The sequence below is a fragment of the Mustela erminea genome, chromosome 2, assembly GCF_009829155.1.
Source record: "Mustela erminea isolate mMusErm1 chromosome 2, mMusErm1.Pri, whole genome shotgun sequence".
In the NCBI taxonomy this organism is placed as follows: domain Eukaryota; kingdom Metazoa; phylum Chordata; class Mammalia; order Carnivora; family Mustelidae; genus Mustela; species Mustela erminea.
Genome location: NC_045615.1, coordinates 42,940,744 through 42,964,956, shown reverse-complemented (window position 1 = coordinate 42,964,956; position 24,213 = coordinate 42,940,744).

Below are 24,213 nucleotides of genomic sequence, written 5' to 3'. Positions count from 1 at the left end.
CTGTGGTAGGATACACTAGTTTCTTATTGCATAAGGAGTCCTCAGAAACCTGCAATGAAAGATTCAGCTCTCAGAGCATATACATGTTCCATTGATATATTACTTACAGTTTGCCCAGGTAGAAAGGTAAGTGGATAGAAGTATGGCAGAAGAGGAAAGGAGGTGTTAAGCATTCAGGAGGTAGCCTTCTCCCTTTCTCATGAAAGACTTGGGCCAGTGTAATTTTGGAAGAAGAAGGGGGATCCCAGAGCTTTGCCACAGACAGGGGTGTTTCAGGTCTGCCAAGAGCTGACAGGGATCCCAGAGGGTAGATGAGCTAGGGCAATGACAGACCTGATCTGCTGATGCTGAGACAGGATCTCCGAGAGGCTGAATTGGGGACGGGGGGTCAGGAGACGCCTCAGACTCCAGGCTTGTGGCCAGGGGACCACTGAAATGGGAGTGACCTCAGGGGGGCCTGCAGGTTTCTCCCACTCTGAGGGTTTTGCCTGGCTCAAAATGGCATGATTTCCTCCTGGGTGGCAGGTAGAGTCCTGCTGTGTGGATCAGGGGTTGCCAGACTGGAGGGTTTCCGGCCTAGAACTCTGGTGATGGAAGCTTGAAAACCCAACCTAGGGTTAGGGTTAGGGTTAGGGCCTAGGGTCATGGCAGTCCCAATTTGCTGCCACTGAAGCAGGTTCTACCATGGGCTGAGATGAGGGCTGGGGTCACAGGGCCCATCAGACTCTAGGTTAGTGGCCTCAGGGGCCACCAGACCTGGGGGTGAACTCAGAGGATTATGCAGGTTTCTCCTGCTCTGAGGGTTCTGCACAGCTCCAAATGGCACAGTTTCCATCTAGGTGGGCAGGCAGAGTCCTGGGGTGTGACTCAGGGGTCCCCAATCTGGAGGGCTTGGGACCAGTCCTATGGTGATGAAAGCCTGGAAACACAACCTACGGTTAGAGTTAGGGCCTAGGGGCATGGTAGGCCTGACCTGATGGTGTGGAAGCAGGCTCCATTGGGGGTTGAGTTAAGGGTGGGGTTCAGGCAGCCCATTAGATTCCAGGTTTGTGGCCAGGGGTGCAACTGTGGCATCAGGGTTGCATGCAAGTTTCTCCCATTCTGAGGGATTTGCACAGGTCCAATGGCACGATTTCCTCATGGGTGGCAGATGGAGTCCTGGGGTGTGACTCAGGGATACCCAATACAGAGAGCTTAGGGACAAGGCCTCTGGTGACTGAAGCTTGGAAACTCAACATAGGGTTAGGGTTAGGTCCTAAGGGCATAGCAGGGCCTATTTCTGTGCAATGAGGAGAGCTCCTGGGGGGCTGAGTTGAGAGTGAGATTCAGGTAACCCGTCAGAATCTGGGTTTGTGGACGGGAGGGGGACGCTGAAACTTGAGGTGGCCTCAGGAAGATATAAAGGTTTCTCTAGCTATGAGGGTTTTGCACAGCTCCAAATGGCATGGTTTCCTCATGGGTGGCAGGCGGAGTCCTGTGGTGTGTCACAGGGGTCCCCAGTCTAGACGGCATCAGGGCCAGGCCTCTGGGGATGGAAGCCTGATAACCCAACCTAGGGATAGGTTTAGGGTCTATGGGAATAGCACAAATCTTCCAGCACAAAGCCAGGCTCCACCAGGGGATGAATTGAGGGCATGTGTTAATGGATCTGACAGATGCTGGGTTGGTGCACATGGGTTCTGCCAAAGGCGCAGGTGGCCTCAGTGGGGCATGCAGGTTTCTCCCACTCTGAGAGTTCTCCTCAGCTCCAAATGGCAAGGTTTTTTCCTGGTTGCATGCGGAGTCCTGGGGTATGTCTCAGGAGTCCCCAACTGGAGGGCTTGGGGCAAGGCCTTAGGAGATGGAAGCCTGATAACCTAAGCTACGGTTAGGGTTAGGGCCTAGGCATATGGCAGGCCTGATCTGATGGCACTGAGGGGGGCTCTGGGGAGCTGAGTTGAGGGAGGTGTTCAGACAGCCCATAAGACTCCGACTTTGTGGCCAGGGGCACCGCAAAACCTGGGGGTGACCTCAGGGAGGCATGCATGATTCTCCCACTCTGAGTATTCTGCGCAGCTCCAAAAGGCACAGTTTCCTCGTGGGTGCCAGGTGGAGTCCTGGTGTATATCACAGGGGTCTACAATCTGGAGAGCTTTGGGGCAGGCCTCTGGGGATGGAAAACTAGTAACACGAGCTACAGTTAGGGTTAGGGCTTAGGGGCATGGCAGGCCAGATCTGCAAGGGTGGAGGTGGGCTCCCCAGGGCTCAGTAGAGGGCTGGGGCCATTGGCCCATCACTCAGAGTTTGTGTGCACAGAGCATCTGAAGGTGTTGGTGGCCTCGGGAATCATGCAGGTTTCTCCCACTCTGAGGGTTCTGCACAACTCTAAATAGCATGGTTTTTTTCTGGATGGCAGGTGGAGTCCTGGGGTGTGTCTCAGAGCTCCCCAATATGGAGGGCTTGGGGGCCAGATCTATGGGGTTTGAAGTCTGTAAACCCAACCGAGGGTTAGAGTTAAGACGTAGGGTAATGGAAGGCCTGATCTGTCTCGGTGCTGAGGCTCATTCTCTGGAGGATGAGTTGAGAGCAGGTGTAAGGCAGCCCGTCATACTCCAGGTTTGTGGCCAGGGTGGCTGCAGAACGTGTGTTGGCCTCAGGAGAACATGCAGATTTCTTCCCTTCTGAGGTTTCTATGCAGCTCCAAACATCGCAGTCTCCTTATGGCTGGCAGGTGGACTCCTGGGGTGTGGCTCAGGGCTCCCCAATCTGGAGGGCTTGGGGGCCAGGCCTCTGGGGATGGAAGCCTGCAAACCCACCCTAGGGTTAGGGTTAGGGACTAGGGATATGGCAGGCCTGATCTGCCTGTGCTGAGGTGGGCTCCCCCGGGGGCTGAGTTAAGGGTGGGGGTCAGGCAGCTCATCATACAGTGTGTTTTTAGCCATGGGGGCCCCCTGTATTTGGGGGTGGGCTCAGGGGGGACATGCAATATTCTCCAGCTCTGAGGCTTCTGTACAGCTCCAAACAGCATGGTATCTGCCAGCGTGACAGTGGGAGTCTTGGACTGAGTGTCAGGGGTCCTGATCTGGAGAGTTTGGGGGCCAGGCCTATGGGGATGGAAACCTGTAAATCCAACCTACAATTAGGATTAAGGCTCAGGGGCATGGCAGGCCTGATCTGCAGCCAGTGAGTGAGTCTCCATGGGAAGCTGAATTGAGGGCGAGGGTCAGGCAGCCCATCAGACTCTAGGTTTGTGCCTCTGGGAGGGTTGGCCTCTGTGGATCATGCAGATTTCTCCCCCTCTGAGGGTTCTGTGCAGCTCCAAAGGGCATGGTTTCCTTCTGGGTGGCAGGCGGAGGCCTGTGTTGTGGCTCCAGCATCCCCAATCTAGAGGGCTTTGGGGCCATGCCTCTAGTAATGGAAGCCTGGTAACATACTCTAGGGTTAGAGTTAGGGCCCAGGAGCATGGCAAGTGCAATCTTCTGGCACTAAGACGGGCTCCTGGGGGAATGAGTTAAGGGTGGGGGTCAGGTGGTGCATCATACTCTGGGTTTTTGGCCAGGGGGTCCCCCAAATTTGGGGGTGGTTTGGGAAGGCATGCAGGATTCTCCTGCTCTGAGGGTTCTGCCCAACTCCAAAAGGCATGGCTTCCTTCTAGATGGAAGGCAGAGTCCTGGGGTGTATCTCAGGGCTCCCTAATCTGGAGGGCTTTGGGGCCAGGCCTATGGTGATGGAAGCCTGGAAACCCAACCCAGGGTTAGGTTTGGGGCCTAGGGTCATGGTAGGTCTGATCTGTTGACACTGAGGTGCGCTGCCCGGGGGTTGTGTTGACAGCGGGGGTCAGGCAGCCCATCAGATTCTGGGTTTGTGGCCAGGGTGGCCACAGAACATGGGTTGACCTCAGGAGGGCATGAAGATTTCTTCCTTTCTGAGGCATCTGCGCATCTCCAAATAGCATGTTTTCTACATGGGTGGAAGCCAGAGTCCTGAGGTGTGTCTCAGGGATCCCTTATCTGGAGGGCTTGGGGGCTAGACCTCTGGGGATGGAAGCCTGGTAATCTACCCTAGGGTTAGGGTTAGGGCCTAGGGGCATGGCAGGCCCAATCTGCCAGTGCTGAGGTGGGCTCCCTGGGGGGCTGAGTTGAGGGCAGAGGTCAGAGGGCCTATTAGACTTGGGTTTGTTGCCAAGGGCTGCTGATACTGGGGGTGGCCTCGGGGAAGCATGCAGACTTCTGCTCTGAGGGTTTTGAGCAGCTACAAATGGCACAGTATCCTCCAGGGTGACAGCCAGAGTGCTGCTTTGCGTCTCAAGTGTCCCCCATCTGGAATTCCTGAGGGACTGTCCTCTGGGGACGTAAGCTGGATAACCCATCCTAGGGTTAGGATTAGAGCCTAGGGCCATGACAGGCCTGATCTGCCAGGGCTGAGGCGGGATCCCCAGGGGGCTGAGTCAAGGATGGGGCTCAGGCAGCGCATCAGTCTCCAGGTTTTGTGACTGGGGGGGGGTCCACCAGAAGTGGGGTTGACCTCAAGGAGGCATTTGGGTTTCTCCCTGTCTGAGGGTTTTCCGCAGCTCTGAATAGCATGGTTTCCTCCTCGGTGGCAGGAGGACCCCTGGGGTGTGGCTCTGGGATCCCCAATCTGGAGGACTCAAGGGATAGGCCCCTGGGGATGGAAGCCTAAAAACCCAATTGAGGGTTAGGGCAAAGGCCTAGGGGCATGGCAGGCTCAATCTGCCAGTGCCCAGGCTGGCACCCCAGGGGGCTGGGGGCAGGAAGCATTGGCCTGTGTGCGTCTGGCTTGTAGAGGGCTTTCTTGCAGGTTTCAGGCCACGACCACTCAGGACCGCGGGCCAGGCCCAGGCTGGAGGCCCTGATGACCTGTGCCACCAAAAGTTAGTTCACTTGGGTTTTCTGGCCAGTTCTCATGAGCCTTCTGCCCATATTGATTTGGGCAGAAAGCTTGTGAGAATTGGCCAGCATTGGGTGGCGATTCAGGCCACACCGGTGCCCACAGTCTAGTGCTTTCTCACTGGGTACGTGTCGTGGCCGTCCAGGAACATGGGCCGGGCCCACGCAACTCCTTGAGGGCCTGTGCAGGGGAGCCTTCTGGGGGCAGAGTTGAGGGAAGAATTCCGGCTGAGCGTCAGCCTCCATGTTTGCGGCCCAGTGTGGCTTTGATGGTGGGGTGGTCTCGGGGAGGGGGGATATGCAGGTTTCTCACACTCTGAGGGTTTTGCACAGCTCTGAATGTCACAGTTCCCTCCTGGGTGACAGGAAGAGTCCTGGAGTGTGGCTCAGGGGTCCCCAATCTGGAGGGCTTGGGGGCCAGGTCTCTGGGGTTGGAAGCCTGAAGAGCCAACCTAGGGTTAGGGTAAGGTTCTAGGGGCATGGCAGGCCCATCTGCCAGCACTGATGAGGTTTTTTCCCTGGGATGCTGAGTCGAGAATGTTGGCAGGCGGCCCACCACGTTCCAGGTTTTGTGGCCGCCTGATGTCGGGGTGGCCTCAGTAAGGCTTGTGGGTTTCTCCTGGTCTGAGGATTTTGCTTAGCTCTGAATGGCACGGTTTCTTCCTGGGTGGCAGGGGGACTCTTGGGATTTGGCTCTGGGGTCCCTAATCAAGAGCTCTTGGAGGATAAGAACCTGGGGATGGAAGCCTGAAAACCCAACTGAGGGTTAAGGAGAGGGCCTAGGGCCATGGCAGGCCCAATCAGACAGCACCTGGGTGGGCACGCCAAGGGGCTGATTATCAGGAGACATTGGCCTCATGTGTGCCTGGCTTGTTGAGGGCTTTCTCACACAATTTGGGCGGAGACCACTCAGGACCCAGGGCCAGGCCCAGGTGGTGGCCCTGTGGGCCCGCACTGCCAGCAGCGAGTTCACCGGAGGTTTTCCAGCCAATTCTCATGAGTTTCTGCTGAAATCAGTACCAGTTTGGGCAGAAAGCTCATGAGAATTGGTCGGCTTTGGCGGCGGCGAAGCAGACCACGCTGGCGCCCTTGGTCTAGAGCACTTTCTTGTTACGTGCATGTAACGGTCATCCTGGAACATGGCCTAGACCCACATGGCTCCCCCAGTGGCCCCTGTACAGGGGAGCCTTCAGGGGCTGAGTTGAGAAGGTGGTTGCGGCTGAGCGTTAGCCTCTGTGATTGTGGCCTGGTAGAGTGCTGACGATGGAGGTGACCTCAGGGGGGCATGCAGCTTTCTCCCGCTCTGAGGGTTTTGCACATCTCCAAATGGCACGGTTTCCTCCTGGGTGTCAGGCAAAGTCCTGGGGTGTGGCTCTAGGGTCTCCAATATGGAAGGCTTGGGGACCAGGTCTTTGGGGACAGAAGCCCAAAGAGCCAACCTAGGGTTAGGGTTAGTGCCTAGGGGCATGCAGGCTTGATCTGCTGGTGCTGAGGAGTGATCCCTGGGAGACTGAGTTGAAGACAGGGGTCACATAGCATGTCAGGTTCTGGGTTTTGTGGCCAGCGGGGGCTACTGGAGGTGGGGGTGGCCTCAGGGAGGCATGTGGGTTTCTTCCAGTCTGAGGTTTCTGCACAGCTCCGAATGGCATGGTTTCCTCCTCGGTGGCAAGTGGAGTCCTGGGGTATGGCTCCAGGATCCCCAATCTGGAGAGCTCAGGGGACAGGCCCCTGGGGATGGAAGCCTGAAAATTCAACCGAGGGTTAGGGCCAGGGCCTAGGGACATGGCAGGCCCCATCCGCAAGTGCCAGGACGGGCATCCCAGGAGGCTGAGTAGTGAGAGGTATTGCCCTCGTGTGTGTCTTGCTCATAGAGGGCTTTCTCACAGGGCTCAGGGTGCAACCACTCGGGACCCTGGGCCAGGCCGAGGCAGCAGCCCTGTGGACACTTGCGGCCAGAAGCTTGTTTGCCGGGGGATTTCTGGCCAATTATCATGAGCTTTCTGCCCAAATCGATTGATCTGGCAGGGTTGAGGCCAGTCTCTGGGAATGGAAGCCTAGCCATGCCACCTAGGGTTATGGTTAGGGCCTAGTGGCATGGCAGGCCCGATCTGCTGGTGCTGAGGCGGGCTCCCCTTGGGGATGAGTCAAGGATATGGGTTGGGAAGTGTGCCATTCTCTGAGTTTATGGCCAGCGGGGGCTGCAGAATATGGGGGGTGGCCTCAGGGAGGCATGTGGGTTCCTCCCGATCTGAGGGCTCTGAGCAGCTCCAAATGGCAAGATTTCCTCCTCGGTGGCAGGTGGACTCCTGGAGTGTGCTTCCAGCATCCCCAGTCTGGAGGGCGTGGGGGACAGGCCCGTGAGTACAGAAGCCTGAAAACCCAACCAAGGGTTAGGGTTTGGGCCCCAAAGTATAGCAGGCCAGATTAGCCAGGGCTGGGGGAGTACACCAAGGGTCTGAGTGGGAGGGGTGCTGACCCAGAGTGTGCCTGGCTTATAGAGGGTTTTCTCATAAGGTTCAGGCCATCAACAGTCAGGACCTCAGTCCAGGCACAGGTGGCACTTGGCAGGCTGCACCACTGGAGGCGAGTTCGCTGGGGGTTTTCCAGCCAAATCTCACAAGCGTTCTGCTCAAACTGATATTGATTTGAGCAGAATGCTCATGAGAATTGGCTGGCGTTAGGCAGCAGTTCGGGCCACACTGCAGTCTAGAGCGCTTTCTTGCTAGGTGCGTGTCACGGCCATCTGGGAACATGGGCCAGGCCCATGTGGCTCCTGCGAGGGACCCTGCACAGGGGAGCATTCCATGGTCAGAGTTGAGGGAGGGGGTCTAGATGAGCGTCAGCCTCTGTGTTTGTGGCCCGGTGTGGCACTAAAGGTGGGGGTGGCCTCAGTGGGGACATGCAGGTTTCTCCTGTTCTGAGGGTTTTGCATTGCTCCGAACAGCATAGATTCCTCCTGGGTGGCAGGTGGACTCATGGGATGTCGATCAGGGGTCCCCAATCTGAAGGAATCGAGGGACAGGCCCCTGGGGACAGAAGCCTGAAAACCCAACCGAATGTTAGGGCCAAGGCCTAGGGGCATGGCATACCTGAACTACCAGCACCAGGGCGGTCACCCCATGGGGCTGAGTAGTGGGAGGGAATGGCTTTACATGTGCCTGGTTCATAGGGGGCTTTCTCGAAGTATTCAGGCTGTGACCACGCGGGACCCCAGGCTTGGCCCAGGCGGTGGCCCTGTAGACATACACCACAGGAAGTGAGTTCTCCGGGTGTTTTCCAGCCATTTCTCATGAGCTTTCTGCCCAAATTGATATCGAATTGGGAAGAAAGCTTGTGAGCATTAGCCAGCATTGGGCATCCATTCAGGCCATGCTGGCGCCCATGGTCTAGGGCACTTTCTCGCTAGGTGTGTGTTGCAGCCATCCGGGAACAGAGGTTGGGCCCAGGTGGCTCCTGCGGGGGACCCTCCTCTGGGGAGCTTCCTGGGGGCAGAGTTGAGGGAGGGGTTCCAGCTGAGTCTCAACCTCTGTGTTTGCGGCCTGGTGGGACCCATATGTGGATGTGGCCTCAGTGGGGGTATGCAGGTTTCTCCCTCTCTCAGGGTTTTGCACAGCTTCAAACAGCATGGTTTCCTCCTGGATGGCAGGTGGAGTCATGGGGTGTGGCTCAGTGATCCTCATCTAGAGAGCTTGAGGGATAGGGCCCTGGGTACAGAAGACTGAAAACCCAATGGAGGGTTAATGACAGGGCCTAGGGCATGGCAGACCCAATCCACCATCGCCGGGGCAGGCACCCTAGGAGGCTGAGTAGCAAGAGGCATTAGCCCCACATGCACCTGGCTCATAAAGGGCTTTCTCCCAGGGTTTGGGCAGCAACCACTTAGGACCCCGGGCCAGGCCCAGGCAGCAGCCTGAGCACCCATGCTGCCAGAAGCAAGTTTGATGGTGGTTTTCTGGCCAATTCTCACAAGCTTTCTGCCCAAATTGATATTGATTTGGGGAGAAAACTCGTGATAATTGGCCAGTGTGGGCAGCGATTTGAACTGCACTGGCACCCGTATCTAGAGCGCTTTCTCGCTATGTATGTGTCACGGCCATTCGGAACATGGGTCAAGGCCAAGTAGCACATGTGAGTGACCCTGCACAAGGGAGTTTTCTGGGGGCAGAGTTGAGAGAGAGGTTCCAGCTGACCATCAGCCTCCGTGTTTGTTGCCCGGTGGGGCACCGAAAGTGGGGGTGGCCTCAGGGGTGGCATGCAGGTTTCTCCTGGTCTGAGGGTTTTGTGCAGGTCTGAATGGCACAGTTTCCCTCTGGGTGGCAGGCAGATCCTGGGTTGTGGCTTATGGGTCCCCAATCTGGAGGTATCCAGGAACAGACCCCTGGGGATGGAAGCTTGAAAATCTAACTGAGGGTTAAGTCTAGGGCCAGGGGCATGGCAGGCCCGATCTGTCAGTGCCGGAGTGGGCACCCCAGGGGGCTCAGTAGCAGGAAATATTGGCCTTGCCTATGCCTGGCTCGTAGAGAGATTTCTTTCAGGGTTCTTGCCACAATCACTCAGGACCCTGAACCAGGCCTAGGCGGTGGCCCTGTGCACCCATGCCATGGGGAGTGAATTTGCTGGGTGATTTCTGGCCATATCTTAAGAGATTTCTGCTCAAATCAATATCAATTTGGTAAAAAAGCTTGTGAGAATTGGCCAGTGCTGGCGACTATTCAGTCCATGCTGGTGCCTGTCGTCTAGAGTGCTTTCTCGCTAGGTGTGTGTCAGGGCCATACGGGAACATGGGTTGGGCCCAGGCAGCTTCTGTGAGGGACCCTGCATAGGGGAGCCTTCCAGGGGCCAAGCTGAAGGAGTTGTTCTGGCTGAGCGTCAGCGTCCAGGTTTGCAGCCTGGTGGAGCACCAAAGGTAGGGTTGGCCTCAGTGGGGCATGCTGGTTTCTCCTGCTCTGAGGGTTTTGTGCAGCTCCAAACAGCACGGTTTCCTCCTTGGTGGCAGATGGAGTCATGGGGTGTGGCTCAGGGTTCCCCAATCTGGTGGACTCAAGGGACAGACCTCTGGGGACCAAAGCCTGAAAACCCAACTGAGGGTTAGGGCAGATCCTAGGGGCATGGCAGGCCTGATCCACCAGAGCCAGGGTGCCCCCCGCCCCGCAGGGAGTTGAGTAGTGGGAGGTTGGCCTCACGTGTGCCTGGCTCATAGAGGGCTTTCTTGCAGAGCTCAGGACATGACCACTCAGGACCCTGGGCCAGGCCCATTCGCTGGCACTGTGGACCTGCAGTGCCAGAAGAGTTCACCAGTGGTTTTTCTGGCCAATTTCATGAGCTTTCTGCCCCAATCAGTATCAATTTGGGTATAAATCTCGTGAGAATAGAGTGTCAATAGGCAGCAATTCTGGCTGTGCTGGTGCCCGTGGTTTAGAGTGCTTTTCACTAGGTGTGTGTCACGGCTATCCAGAAACATGGGCCGGGCTCCTGCAAGGGCCCCAGCACAGGGGAGCTTTCTGGAGGCGGAGTTGAGGGAGGGGTTCCAGCTGAGCTTTAGCCTCCGTGTTTGTGGCCCAGTGGGGCGCCGAAGGTTGAGGTGGCCTCAGGAGGTGCATGCAGGTTTCTCCCACTCTGAGGGTTTTTTTGCAGCTCTGAACAGCACGATTTCCTCTTGGATGGCAGGCAGAGTCATGGGGTGTAGCTCATGGGTCCCCAATCTGGAGGACTCGAGGGACAGGCCCCTAGGGACAGAAGCCTCAAAACCCAACTGAGAGTTAGAGCCTGGACCTTGAGGTGTGGCAGGTCCAAACAACCAATGCCCAGGCAGGCACCCCATGGGGCTGAGTAGCAGGAAGCATTGACCTTGCGTGTGCCTGGCTTGTAGAGGACTTTCTTGCAAGGTTTGGGTCGCAACTACTCGGGACCCCATGCCTGGCCCAGGTGGTGGCCCTGTGCGGCCGTGCCAATGGAAGTGAGTTTGCTGGGTCTTTTCCGGCCAATTCTCATGAGCTTTCTGCCCAAGTCAGTATCAATTTGGGCAGAAAGTTGGTAAGAATTGGCCAGCATTAGGCGTTGATTCGGGCCACACTGGCACCTGAGGTTGAGAGCGCTTTTGTGTTAGGTATGTGTCTCAGCCATCCAGGAACACAGGTTGGGCTCAGGCCCCTCCCATGAGGGACCCTGCGCAGGGAAGCTTTCCAGGGACAGAGCTGAGGAAGGGGATACGTCTGAGCATCAGCCTCTGTTTGCCGCCTGGTGATGTGCCAAAGGTGGGTGTGGTCCCCTGGGTGGCATGCAGGTCTCTCCCATTCTGAGGATTTTGCACAGCTCTGAACAGCATGGTTTCCTCTTGGGTGGCAGGTGGAATGATGGGGTGTGTCTCAGGGGTCCAGGATCTGGAGGACTCAAGGGACAGGCCCCTGGGGACAAAAGCCAGAAACCCTAACCGAGGGTTAAGGGCAGGACTGAGGGGCATGGCAGGCCCAATGTACAAGCGTCAGGGCAGTCACCCCAGGGCTCTGAGTCGCAGGAGGCATTGGCCACATGTGCACCTGGCTCAGAGAGGGTTTGGGCCTCGACCACTCGGGACCCAGAGCCAGGTCCCAGTGGCAGGACTGCAGAAACGCGCCACCGGAAGCAAATTCGCTGGGGGTTTTCTGGCCGATTCTCACGAGCTTTCTGCCCAAATCAATATCTATTTGGGCAGAAGTCTCATGAGAATTGGCCAGCATTAGGCAGCCGTTTGGGACGAGCTAGCGCCTATGGTCTAGAGAGCTTTCTTGCTAGATGTGTGTCATGGCCATTTGGGAACATGGGCTGGGCCCACGTGGCTCCCGTGAGGGCCACTCCAGAAAGCAGGAGAGCTTTCTGGAGACAGAGTTGAGGGAGGGGTTCTGGCTGAGCGTCAGCCTCCATGATTGCAGTCTGGTTGGGCTCCGAAGGTGGGGTTTGCCTCAGAAGGTGCATTCAGGTTTCTTCTGCTCTGAGGGTTTATCACAGCTCCAAACAGCATGGTTTCCTCCTGGGTGGCAGGTGGAGTCATGGGGTGTGGCTCACGGGTCCCCAATCTGGAGGACTTGTGGGACAGGCCCTGGGGACAAAAGCCTGAAAACCCAACTGAGGGTTATGGCCAGGGCTGAAGGGCATGGCAGGTCTGATGTGCCAGTGTTGGTGTGGTCACCTCAGGGGGATGAGTCATGGGAGGCATTTCCCGGGCGTGCGCCTGGCTCGTAGAGGGCTTTCTCAGAGAGTTCGGGCTGTGACCACTAGGGAACTAGGGCCAGGCCCCGGCAGCAGCACTGTGGACTCATGCTGCTGGATGTGAGTTCACTGGGGGTTTCTCCTGCTCTGAGTACTTCCCACTGCTGCCAACAGCATGTTTTCCTCCTGAGTAAAAGGTGGAGTCCTGCGGTATGGTTAAGTGTTCCCCAATGTGGAGGGTTTGAGGGCAAGGCCTCTGGGGATGGAAGCTTTAGAACCCAACCCAGGGATAGGGTTCAGGCCTAGGGGCATGGAGGCCTCTCCTGCTGGTGCTGAAGCAGGCTCCCCGGGGGTGCTGAGTAGGGGGAGGGTCTGGCTGGCATTCAGAGGGATGAGGGACACATATGCACTGGCCCTTTAGCATGCTTTCCTGTGGGCTTGGGTGACACCACGCAGGGACTCGGGCTGGGCCCAGGAGGCTCTCCTGAAGACCCCTGCTGCCAGAAGGGATTTCAGGGCCTTTCTGCCCCCTTCTCATGAGCTTTCTGCCCAAATTGACATCAATTTGAACAGAAAACTTGTGAGAATTGGCCCAAGTTGGGCGGCAGTTAGAGCCGCATGCCAGCCCCATGCTGAGAGCACTTTCTCACTAGGTGCATGTTGCGGCTGTGCGAGACTGCAAGTCAGGCCCACTTGACTCCTGGACACCCCCCACGTAGGTGAGCTTCCCCGGGGGGCAGAGTTGAGTTAGGGTCTGAACCTGAACCTCAGGTTCTGACCTCTTTTGACAGAAGCGGGCGCTGAAGGTAAGGGTTGTCAGAGGTGGGCATGCAGGTTTCTCCTGCTTTGAGTGTTTCCCACAGCTCCCAATGGCAGGGTTTCCTCCTAGATGGCAGGCAGAGTCCTGCGTTTTGGCTTAGGGGTCCCCAATCTGGTGGGCTTGAGGGTAAGGCCTCTGGGGATGGAAGCCTGAAAACTCAAACTAGGTTTAGGGTACAGGCCTAGGGGCATGGCAGGCCCTATCTGCCAGTGCTAGGTGGGTTACCCAATAGGCTGAGTTGGGGGCAGGCATCAGGAGGAAGGATCAGAGTCTAGGTTTGAGTCTAGGGGTGGTGTAGGTGCTAGGGGTGCCTTTAGGGTGGCAGCAGGTTTCTCCCCTTCTGAGGCTTCTGCGCAGCTCCAAATAGCACCATTTCACCCTAGGAGGCTGGTGGAGTGCCAATATGAGTCTCATGTGTCTCCAGTCCAGCGGGCTTGGGAGTCACCCTTAAGGCACAGAAACCTGTACACCCCACCTAGGGTTAGGGTGAGGGCCTCTGGGCATGGCAGGCCTGATCTGCCAATGTTGAGGCAGGATCCCCTCAGGGCTGGGTTGACGGCATGCATCCTTTGGCAAGGCAGAATCTGACTTTATGGCCCTGGGGCCACTGGTGTTTGGGGTGGCTTTAGTGGGGCGTGCATGTTTCTCCCAATCTGAGAGTTCAGCACAGCTAGAAACAGCATGGTTTCCTACAGCCTGGCTGGCAGAGTTCTGTAGTGTTGATCAGAGGTCCTTTATCTAGGGGGCTTGGGAGCCAGGCCCTTCAGAACAGAAGTCTGAAAACCCAAAGTAGGGTTAGCGTTAGGGCCTAGGGGCATTACAGGCCCAATCTGCCAACGCTGATGCAAGCTCCCTTCAGGGCTGAGCTGTGGGTATTCCTCCGGTGCAGTTACAGAATCTGGCTTTATGGCCAGGTGGGCCGCTGATGGTGGGGGTGGCTTTAGCGGGGCATGTACATTTCTCCCACTCTGAAGGTTCGGTGAGCTCCAAACTGCACTGATTCCTCCCTGTGGTGGGTGGAGTCCAGGGGTGTCGCTCAGAGGTCCTTAATCCAGGTAGCATGGGAGACAGGCCTCATGGGATGGAAGCTTGAAAACCCAAACCAGGGTTAGGGCCAAGGGGTATGACGGGCCTGAGCTGCTGATCCTGAGGCAGGCTACCGTCAGGGCTGAGCTGAGGGTGGATGTCAGGCAGAAGGGTCAGAGTTTGGGTTTGGGTTCAGGTGGGCACAGATGCTGGGTGTGGCTCATGAGGTATGTAGATGTCTCCGGCTCTGAGGTTTCTGTGCATCTCCAAATGGCACTATTTTGCCCTAGGAGGCTGGTGAAGTGCTGGTGTGAGTCTCAGGCATCCCCAATCTGCTGGGCTTGGGAGCCAGACCTCTGGTCAGAGAAGCCTGTACACCCCACCTAGGGTTATGGTTAGACACTAGGGGCATGGCAAGCCCGATCTGCAGGCGCTAAGGTGGGCTCATCTCAGGGCTGAATTGAGGGCATGAATTTGGCTCATGGCAGAATCCAGCTTTATGGCTGGGGGTCTGCCGATGGTCAGGGTGAGTTCAGGTGGGCATGCAGGCTTTTGGCCCTATGAGGGTTTGGCACAGCTCCAAATGGCATGTTTCCTACCGCGAGTCTGGCAGTCTTAGAGTGTCATTCAGGGGTGATGCCTAGGATGCCAGGCCCCTCAGAATAGAATCCTGAAAACCCAAACTAGGGTTAGAGTTAGGCCCTAGGGACATTACATGCTCAATCTGCCAGTGCTGAGGTGAGCTCCCCTCAGGGCTGAGCTGAGGGTGTTTGTCCGGCACCATCACAGAATCTGGCTTTATGGCCAGGTGGGCTGCCAATGGTGGGGGTGGCTTTAGCAGGTCATGCAAGTTTCTCCCATTCTGAGGGTTTGGTGAGCTCCAAACCTTACAGTTTCCTCCCCCATGATGGGTGGACCCCGGGGGCCCTTAATCCCTGGGGGCATGTGGGACAGGTGTCTTGGGGTAGAAAACCTGAAAACCCAAACTAGGGTTAAGGTTAGGGCCTAGGGTCATGTCAGGCCTGATTTGCTGGTGCTGAGGTGGGCTCCCCAGTGGTCTGAGCTGAGGGCGTGCATCAGGCGTGCATCAGGTGGCATGTCGGTGTCCTGGTTTGGGGCAAGGATGCTGAGGGTGGCCTCAGAGGGAAGGCAGATTTTTCCTGCTCTGAGGTTTCTGTGCAGCTCCAAATGGCACCATTTCACCCTAGGCAGCCAGCGGAGTGCCAGCATGAGTCTCAGGCATCCCCAATCTGGCAGGCTTGGGAGCCATCTTTCAGGGCACAGAAACCTGTACACCTCACCTAGGGTTAAGGTTAGGGCCTAGGGGCATGACAGGCCCAATCTGCCAGTGCTGATGTGGGCTCCCCTCTGGGCTGAGTTGAGGGCATGTGTCCAGTACTGTGACAGAATCCGACTTTATGGCCGGGAGGCCACCTATGGTGGGGTTGGCTTTAGGGGGGCATGCAGTCTTCTACCCCTCTGAGGGTTCAGCCCAGCTCCACATGGCACAATTTCCTCCCACATGTTGGGTGGAGTCCTGGTGTGTCGCCCAGGGGTCCTTAATCCAGGGCACATGGGGGACAGGTCTCTTGAGATGGAAGCCTGAAAACTCAAACCAGGGTTAGTGTTAGGGTCATGGCAGGCCCTATCTGCCAGTGCTGAGCTGGGCTACCTGGTTGACTGAGTTGAGTGCAAATGTCAGGCACCATGTTGGTGTCCAGGTTTGGTCCAGGGGGGCGCAGATGCTGAGGGCCGCCTCAGGAGGCATGCAGATTTCTCCTGTTCTGAGGTTTCTGTGCAGCTCCAAATGGCACCATTTTGCTCTAGGGGGCCAGTGGAATGCCTGTATGAATCTCAAGCGTCCCCAATCTGGGGGGCTTTGGAGCCAACCCTCTGGGCACAGAAGCCTGTACACCCCACCCAGGGTTAGGGTTACAGCCCAGGGGCATGGCAGGCCCAATCTGCTGGCACTGAGGTGGGCTACCCTCAGGGTTGAGTTGTGGGCATGCATCCGGTAGAAGGGCAGAATCTGGCTTTATGGCAAGGGGGGACACCGATTGTGGGAATGGCTTTAGGGGGGCATGTACTTTTTCCTCCACTAAGGCTTCAGCGTAGTTCCAAATGGCATGGTTCCTACTGTGACAGGGGGAGTTCTGCGGTATAGTTCAGGGGTCCTGAATCCACAATGCTTGGTGACAAGGCCCCTCAGAATGGAAGCGTGGAAATCCAAACTAAGGTTTGGGTTAGGGCCTAGAGGCATAGCACAACTGATCTGCTGACACTGAGGTGAGCTCCCCTCAGGGCTGAGTTCTGGTGGTATGATGGAATCTGGCTTTTTGGCCAGGGTGCTGTCAACGGTGGGGGTGGCTTTAGAGTGGGATGCAGGTTTCTCCCCTTCTGAGGGTTTGGCGCAGCTCCAGACTTCATGGTTTCCTACTGCATGGCTATCTGAGTTTTGGAGTGTCTCTCAGGGGTCCTTTATCTGGGGGACTTGGGAACGAGGCCCCTTGGAATGGAAACCTGAAAACCCAAACTAGGGTTAAGGTTAGGGCCTAGGGGCATGCCACGACTGATCTGCTGGCACTGGGGTGGGTTACCCTCAGTGCTGAGTTGAGGACATATTTCCGGTGGAACAGCAGAATCCAGCTTTAGGGCCGGGGGCCACCGATGGTAGGGGTAGCTTTAGGGAGGCATACAGGTTTCTCCCCGCTGAGGGTTCAGTGCAGCTCCAAACCATAAGATTTCCTCCTGTGTGGCAGGTGGAGTCATGGGATGTCACTCAGGTGTCCTTAATCTGGGGTGCTTGGGGCCAGGCCTCCTGGGGTGGAAGCCTGAAAACCCAAACTAGTGTTAGGGTATGGGCCTAGGGACATATCCCCAATCCAGCGGGCCTGGGAGTCAGCCCTCTGGGCATGGAAACCTGTACACCCCACCGAGGGGTAGGATGAGGGGCTAGGGGCATGGCAGGCCTGATCTGCCGATGCTGAGGCAGGATCCCCTCAGGACTGGATTGACAGCATGAATCCTTTGGCAAGGCAGAATCCAACTTTATGGCCCTGGGGCCACTGGTGTTTAGGGTGGCTTTAGTGGGGCATGCATGTTTCTCCCAATCTGAGAGTTCAGCACAGCTAGAAACAGCATGGTTTCCTACAGCCTGGCTGGCAGAGTTCTGTAGTGTTGATCAGAGGTCCTTTATCCAGAGGGCTTGGGAGCCAGGCCCTTCAGAATGGAAGCCAGAAAACCCAAAGTAGGGTTAGGATTAGGGCCTAGGGGCATTACAGGCCCAATCTGCCAACGCTGAGGCGAGCTCCATTCAGGGCTGAGCTGAAGGTATTCTTCCAGTACAGTGGCAGAATCTGGCTTTATGGCCAGGTGGGCCGCCAAGGTGGGGGTGGCTTTAGCGGGGCATGTACATCTCTCCCACTCTGAGGGTTCGGTGAGCTTTAAATGGCATGGTTCCCTCCCCTGTGGTGGGTGCAGTCCGGGGTCCTTAATTTGGGGGGCATGGAGGACAGGCCTCTTGGGATGGAAACCTAAAACCCCAAACTAGGGTTAGGGTTAGGGCCTAGGGGCATGGCAAGCCTGATCTGCCAGTGCTGAGGCAGCCTCCCTGGGGGTCTGAGTTGAGGGTATGCATCAGGTGGCACTTCGGTGTCCGAGTTTGGGTCCGGGGGGTGGGGTCTCAGATGCTGAGAGTGGCCTCAGGGGGCTCTCAGGTTTCTCCCGCTTTAAGGTTCCTGTGCAGCTCAAAATGGCACCATTTTTCCCTAGGCAGCCAGGGGAGTGCAGATGTGAGTCTCCGGCATCCCCAATCTGCCAGGCCTGGGAGCCAGCCCTCTGGGCACAGAAGCCTGTACACCCCACCTAGGGTTAGGGTTAGGGCCTAGGGGCAGGCCTGATCTGCTGGTGCTGATGTGGGCTCCCCTCAGGGCTGAGTTGAGGGCATGTGTCTGGTGGCATGATAGAATCCAGCTTTATGGCCAAGGGATGCAAATGGTGGGAGTTACTTTGGGGGGCATGCAGGTTTCTCCCCCACTAAGGGTTTGGCACAGTTCCAAAGGGCCGGGGTTCCTACCATGTGGCAAGTGGAGTCCTTGTGTGTAGCTCATGGTTCCTTAATCCATGGGGCTTGGTGGCCAGGCCCCTTGGAATGGAAGCCTGAAAACCCAAACTAGGGTTAGTATTAGGGCCTAGGGGCATGGCATGACTGATCTGGTGGCACTGAGGCGGGCTTCTCTCAGGGCTGAGTTGAGGACATGCATCTGGCCACACGGCGAAGTCTGGCTTTATGGCCGGGGGACTGCCAATAGTGGGGGTGTCTTTTGGGGGTCATGCAGGTTTCTCCCCCTTTGAGGGTTTGTTGCCCCTCCAAACCACAAGGTTTCCTCCTGTGTGGTGTGCGGAGTCTTAGGTTGTCACTCAGGGGTCCTTAATCTTGGGGTTCAGGGGCCAGGCCTCTTGGGTTAGAGGCCTGGAAACCCAAACTGGGGTTAGGGTTAGGGCCAACTGGCATGGCAGGCCTGATCTGCCAGTGCTGAGGTGAGGGCAGGTGTCAGACTGCAGGTCAGGGTCTTGGGGTTTTGGGTCAGGGCGGGGTGCAAAAGCGGCAGGTGGCCTTGGGTGTTATACATGTTTCTCCCACTCTGAGGTTTCTGTGCAGCTCCAAATGGCACCACTTTGCCTTAGGAGGCTGAGTCAGGAGTACTGAGGCAGGATCCCTGGGGGGTTGAGTCGAGGTTGGGGGTCAAAGGGCATGTCTGGATCTGGGTTTTGTTGTTGTGTGGGCCAATTGTGATGAGGGTGGCCTCAGGAATGCATACAGGTTTCTCCCATTCTAAGGGTTCTGGGCAGCTCCGAAAGGCATGGTTTCATCCTGGATGGCAGGTGGAGTTCCTGGGTATGCCTCAGAGGTTCCCAAACCAGAAAGCTTGTTGGCCAGGTCTCTGGGCATGGAAGCCTGAAAACACAAACTATGTTTGGGTTATGGCTTAGGGGAATCCAGGCCTGACCTGTCAGTGCTGAGGTGGGAACCCTGGGGTCTGAGTTAAACACAGGGGTCAGGAAGCACGTCAGGCTGTGAGTTTGTGGCCGGGGGCAGTCAAAGTTGGGGTGTCTTCAGGGAGGCATGCAGGTTGTTTCCATTCTGAGGGTTCTGTGCAGCTTTGAATGGCACACTTTCCTCCTGAATGTAAGGCAGATTCCTGGGGTATGGCCCAGAGCTCCCCAATGGGGTGGGGAAGTGCTAGGGTGGCTTTAGACCTGTGGAGGGGTTGTGAACTGCATTAGGAGTCTGTGGAAGGCCTGGTAGTGCCAATTCTCGCCACTGTGGGGAGTGGTGAGCTGTGGTGTGAGAGACCATGGAAGGCATAGCAATGCTGCTTGCCACCACTGGAGGCAGTGGTGAGCTGCCATGGGAAACACTGGAAGAGGAGTCAGTGCAGTGGCTCTGAGGGCAGTGGTGAGTTGCTGGGTGAGAGACCCTGAAATGTGAGGCACTGCAGCTTGTTTTTACAGAAGGGAGTGGTAAGCTGAAAACTCTCTTTCCCCTGGCTCAAGAGTGGTGGTAACAAGCTCTGGAGATGGGTCCCCACTCAGCATTGTGTCCTGTTGCCCAAGGTTTAAAGGTAATGTGTTGTCGGGATGGTTCAGGATTGTCCTCCTGGTAGGAGTCTGGAGCCAGGGGAAAACCAAACCTGACTCAGGGTCCATTTGGAACCAAGGAGTTGAGTTTGTTTGGAAGAGTATATTTGCTTCTCTGAAAAGGACAAGGGCATTGGTCAGCCTTAGGAGGAAGTTAATTACCATTTAAGAAACAAGCATGTGTCTCTACTTCTCCCAGGAATCGGAGCAGGTGTGCAGGCTTTTGGTGGGAGGTGCCTGCTTATCCCCACCTGACAACCCTTCTTCATTCTGGCTCCATGGGACCTGAAGTTTGGAAATCAGCATCTGACTTAGTCATGCAGCTTGTCTAAGGACATCAGTGTTCAGAGAAAACAGCAGGCCCATGGGGCGCAATGTCACATCCATGCCAGGATGGGAGGTAAAACTTCTCTTTCACCCCAAACCTCCTGGGCTTTTCCCTTGTCTCCAATAGAGCCACAAACTCACACTGAAGCAGCTGTCAGCAATATAGAGTGGGTGCCAGAGTTCCCGAATTTCCCTGCAGAGAGCACATGGCAGAAGATCCCACTTTCTCTGTTTATTTCTGGCTTACAAAGGTATTTGGAACACCTCTTCCTGGGGCAGTCCCTTGGATTGAAAACAGAAGATGAGATTGACTCAGTATGTGTTTTAAACGTAGATTGTGTTCCTTCATGAAATGATGTGTATTCCATTGGTCCTAGGCTGTGGTGGAATGGTATGCATCTAGAGTTAGGTGGCTGTTTGTGGTCAGATAGAGGCTTGGATGATGTCTTAGTCTTTGTCCAAAGTGATGTATTTTAATGGATTCGTATTTTCATCCCAAAAGTTCCAATGAGGGAGACGGAAAATTCAAAAGGATTCTAAGGAGCCTTGGATGATTGAAAAGGGAAGCTTGACTTTCTGGTTTCACTCAGTGGACTATCTAGATATCTGGACATGCCATCCTTTCTCTGAAGTTTCATGGGTGTTGAAGTCAGAAGGAGAGTGTTAGGGAATTACCCTGGATAGAGGCATCCTGATGGCTTTACCAGGCTTGGCATCAGGAACACTTGGGGTGAATTTCTGTGGCTTCTTGCCTGACACTCAGTAAATCAGGTTATCTTACAGGTTTTCTGTTTCCTCCTTAGGAAATTTCTGGCAGGGAATGTTCTTAAAGCAGAACCCTCCTGCACTGCTGGTGGGCATGCACGTTGTGCAGCCACTCTGGAAGAGTATGGTTGTTCCTCCGAAAGCTAAGAACTGAACAACCTTGGGATCCAGCAATTGCCCTTCTAGGTATTTCCTAAAGGGCACAAAAATGCACGTTCAATGGGGTACAATCACCATGATATTTACAGCAGCATTATCAACCATAGATGGAGGGAGTCCCAGTGTCCATTCATTGATGAGTGATTATATATATATATATATAGTCTCCCACATCATCTTAATGGAATAGGAGAAGAAAATAATGAAATCGTACCATTCACAAGGATGTAGATGGATCTAGAGTGGATTCAGCTAAGCAAAACCAGTAAGAAAAGACCAATAGCCTATGACTTGACTCCTAGGGAATTTCAGAAAGAAAACAGATGAACATAGTCAGGGGAGAAAGATAAGCCAATGAGAAAACAGACTCAACCTTAGAACACAAACCAAGGGTACTAGAGGGGAGGAGTGTGGGGGGAAGGGTTAAATGGGTAACGGCTATTTAGGGAGGGTACTTGCTGTGATGAGCTCTGGGTGTTCTATGCAGGTAAGGGATCACAAAATCCTACCCTTGAAGCAAAGAAATTAACATAGCATGGAAACAAATTGGAATTGAAGTCAAGGAAGAAAAGAAGAAGACCATGTTCAACTTCATGAAGAGTGAGGTAAAAATGGAGTGCTTTTCGCTTTCCTGTTCTGTGGATGATCATTTTCAAACACACTGTGGTAGGATATGCTATTTTTTTTTATTGCATAAGAAGCCCTCAGAAAGCGGCCATGAAAGATTCAGATCTCAGAGGATGTACATGTTCCATTGTTATGTTCCTTCCAGTTTGCCCAGGTACAAAGATAAGTGGAGAGAAATATGGTAGAGAGGAAAGGAGGTGTTAAGCATTCAGGAGGTAGCCTTCCCCCTTTCTCACGAAAACCTTGGGCCTGTGTAAATTGAGAAGAAGGAGGGGAAATGCCAGAGCTTTGCGGCAGGCAGGGGAGTTACAGGTATACCTAGAGCTGACAGGGGTCCCTGAGGAGAGCTGTGCTAGGATCATGGCAGGACCGAACTCCCGGTCTGGAGGTGGGTTCCCAGAGGAGCTGTTGAGGATGAGTCAGATAGCGAATCAGGCTCTGGGTTTTTATCCAGGGGGCTGCAGAACGTGGGGGAGTCCTAATGGGGGCATGCAGTTTTCTCAGGCTGAGGGTTCTGTGCAGCTCAAATGGACTGGTTTCCTGTCGGGTGGCAGGAAGACTCATAAGGAGTGGCTCCAGGTTCTCAGTTTAGAGGGCTTGGGGGACAGACCCCTGGGGAAGGAAACCAGAAAATGCAACTTCGGCTTAGGGTTATGGCCTTGGGGCATGGCAAGTCCGATCTGCCAGTGCTGAGGCAGGCTCCCCTCGGGGTTGAGTTGCGGGAACACATATGGCAGTGTGGCAGAATCGGTGTTTCTGGCCAGGCGGAACGCTGATGGTGGGAATGGCTTTAGAAAGGAATGCAGGTTTATCCCTCTCTGAGGGAACTGTGGAGTTCCAAATGGCACGTTTTCCCCACGCATGGCAGTTGGATTCCTGGGTTATCACAGAGGGGTACTTAATCTGGGGAGACTGGGGGCCAGGCCTCTTGGGATATAAGCCTGAAAACAGAAACTAGAATTATGGTAAGGGCCTAGGGGCAAGGTAGGCTCAAACTGCTGGTGTTGAGGTGGGCTCCCCAGTGGACTAATGGTCCACTAATGATGAGAGTGGGCATCGGGCACCACCTCAGACTTCGAGTTTGTGTCCAGGGAGGCTATAGAAGCTGGGGGTGTTCTCAGGGTGGCAGGCAGATTTCTCCCACTCTGAGCATTCTGCAGAGCACCAAAGAGCATGGTTTCCTCCTGTGTGGTGGACGCAGTCCTGGGGTGTTACTGAGGTGTCCTTAATCTGTGCCAGTGTGAGTCTCAGAGGTGCCCAATCTGGCATGCTTGGGGGATAGGCCTCTGGGCACGGAAGCCTATATACCCCACCTAGGGTTAGGGTTAGGGCCCAAGGGCATGGAAGGCCCAAAGTGCCGGCGCTGATGCAGACTCCCCTCAGGGCTGAGTTGAGGGCATGTGTCCAGCAGTGGAGCAGAATCCAGTTTTATGGCCATAGGGGCCTCTCAAGGTGGTGGTGCCTATAGTGGGGCTTGCAGATTTCTCCCTGTCTGAGGGTTCAGTGAATCTCCAAACCACAAGATTTCCTCCCATGTGGCAGGTGGAGCCCTGTGGTGTCCTTCAGTAGTCCTCAATCCAGGGGACGTGGGGGCCAGGCCTCTAGGTATGGAAGCCTGAAACCCCAAACTTGGGTTATGGCAAGAGCCTAGGTACATGTCAGGCCCGATCTGCCAGTACTGAGGTGCACTTCCCAGTGGGCTGAGTTGAGGGTGGCCACAGGTGGTGGGTCGGATTCCGGGTTTGAGTCCAGGGTTCACAGATGCTGGGGGTGGCCTCGGGGGGCATGCAGGTTTCCCTGCTCTGAGGCTTCTGTGCAGCTCCAAAAAGCACTATTTCACCCTAGGAGGCTGGCAGCATGCCGGCATAAGTCTCAGGCATCCCCAATCTAGCAGGCTTGGTGGTCAGGCCTCTGGGTATGGAAGCCTGTACACCCCACCTAGGATTAAGCTTAGGGCCTAGGAACATGGCAGGCCTGGTTTGACAGCATTGATGTGGGCTCCCCTTGGGGTTGACATTCATCAGATGACCCTACAGAATCAGAGTTTATTGCCGGGGCACCACAGATTGTAGGGGTGGCTTTAGGGGGACATGCAGGTTTCTCCCCTTCTGAGGGTTTGGCCCAGCTCCAAATGGCATGGTTTCCATCTGCGTGGAGGGTGAATTCCTGGGGTGTCACTCAGGGGTTCTTAATCCAGGGGGCTTGGAGGTCAGGCCATTCGGAATGGAAGCCTGAAGACCCAAACTAAGGTTAGGGTTAGGGCCTTGGGTCATTGCAGGTCCTATCTGCCGGCTCTGAGGAGGGCTGCCCTCAGGGCTGAATTGGGGGCATGCATCCCACATCACAAGTATCTGGCTTTATGGCCAAGGGGGCCATCAATGGTTGGTGTAGCTTTAAGGGGAAATGCAGTTTTCTCCCCCTCTGAGGGTTCAGCACAGCAGCAATCGGCAAGGTTCCTACCACGTGGTGTGCAGAGTCCTGGGGTTTCACTCAGAGGTTCTTTATTAGGGGGGTTTGTGTCCAGGACCCTTGGAATGGAAGCCTGAAAACCGAAACTAAGGTTTCTGTTAGGGTCTAGGGGCATGGCAGGCCCCATCCTCCGGAGCCAGGGCAGTCACCCCAGGGGGCTGAGTAGCAAGAGGCATTGGGCTCATGTGCACCTGGCTCATTGAGGGCTTTCTCACAGGGTTTGAGCCACAACCACTCAGGATACCAGTCAAGGTGCAGGCGGTAGCCCTGAACACATGTGCCAAAGGAAGCAAGTTCACTGGGGGTTTT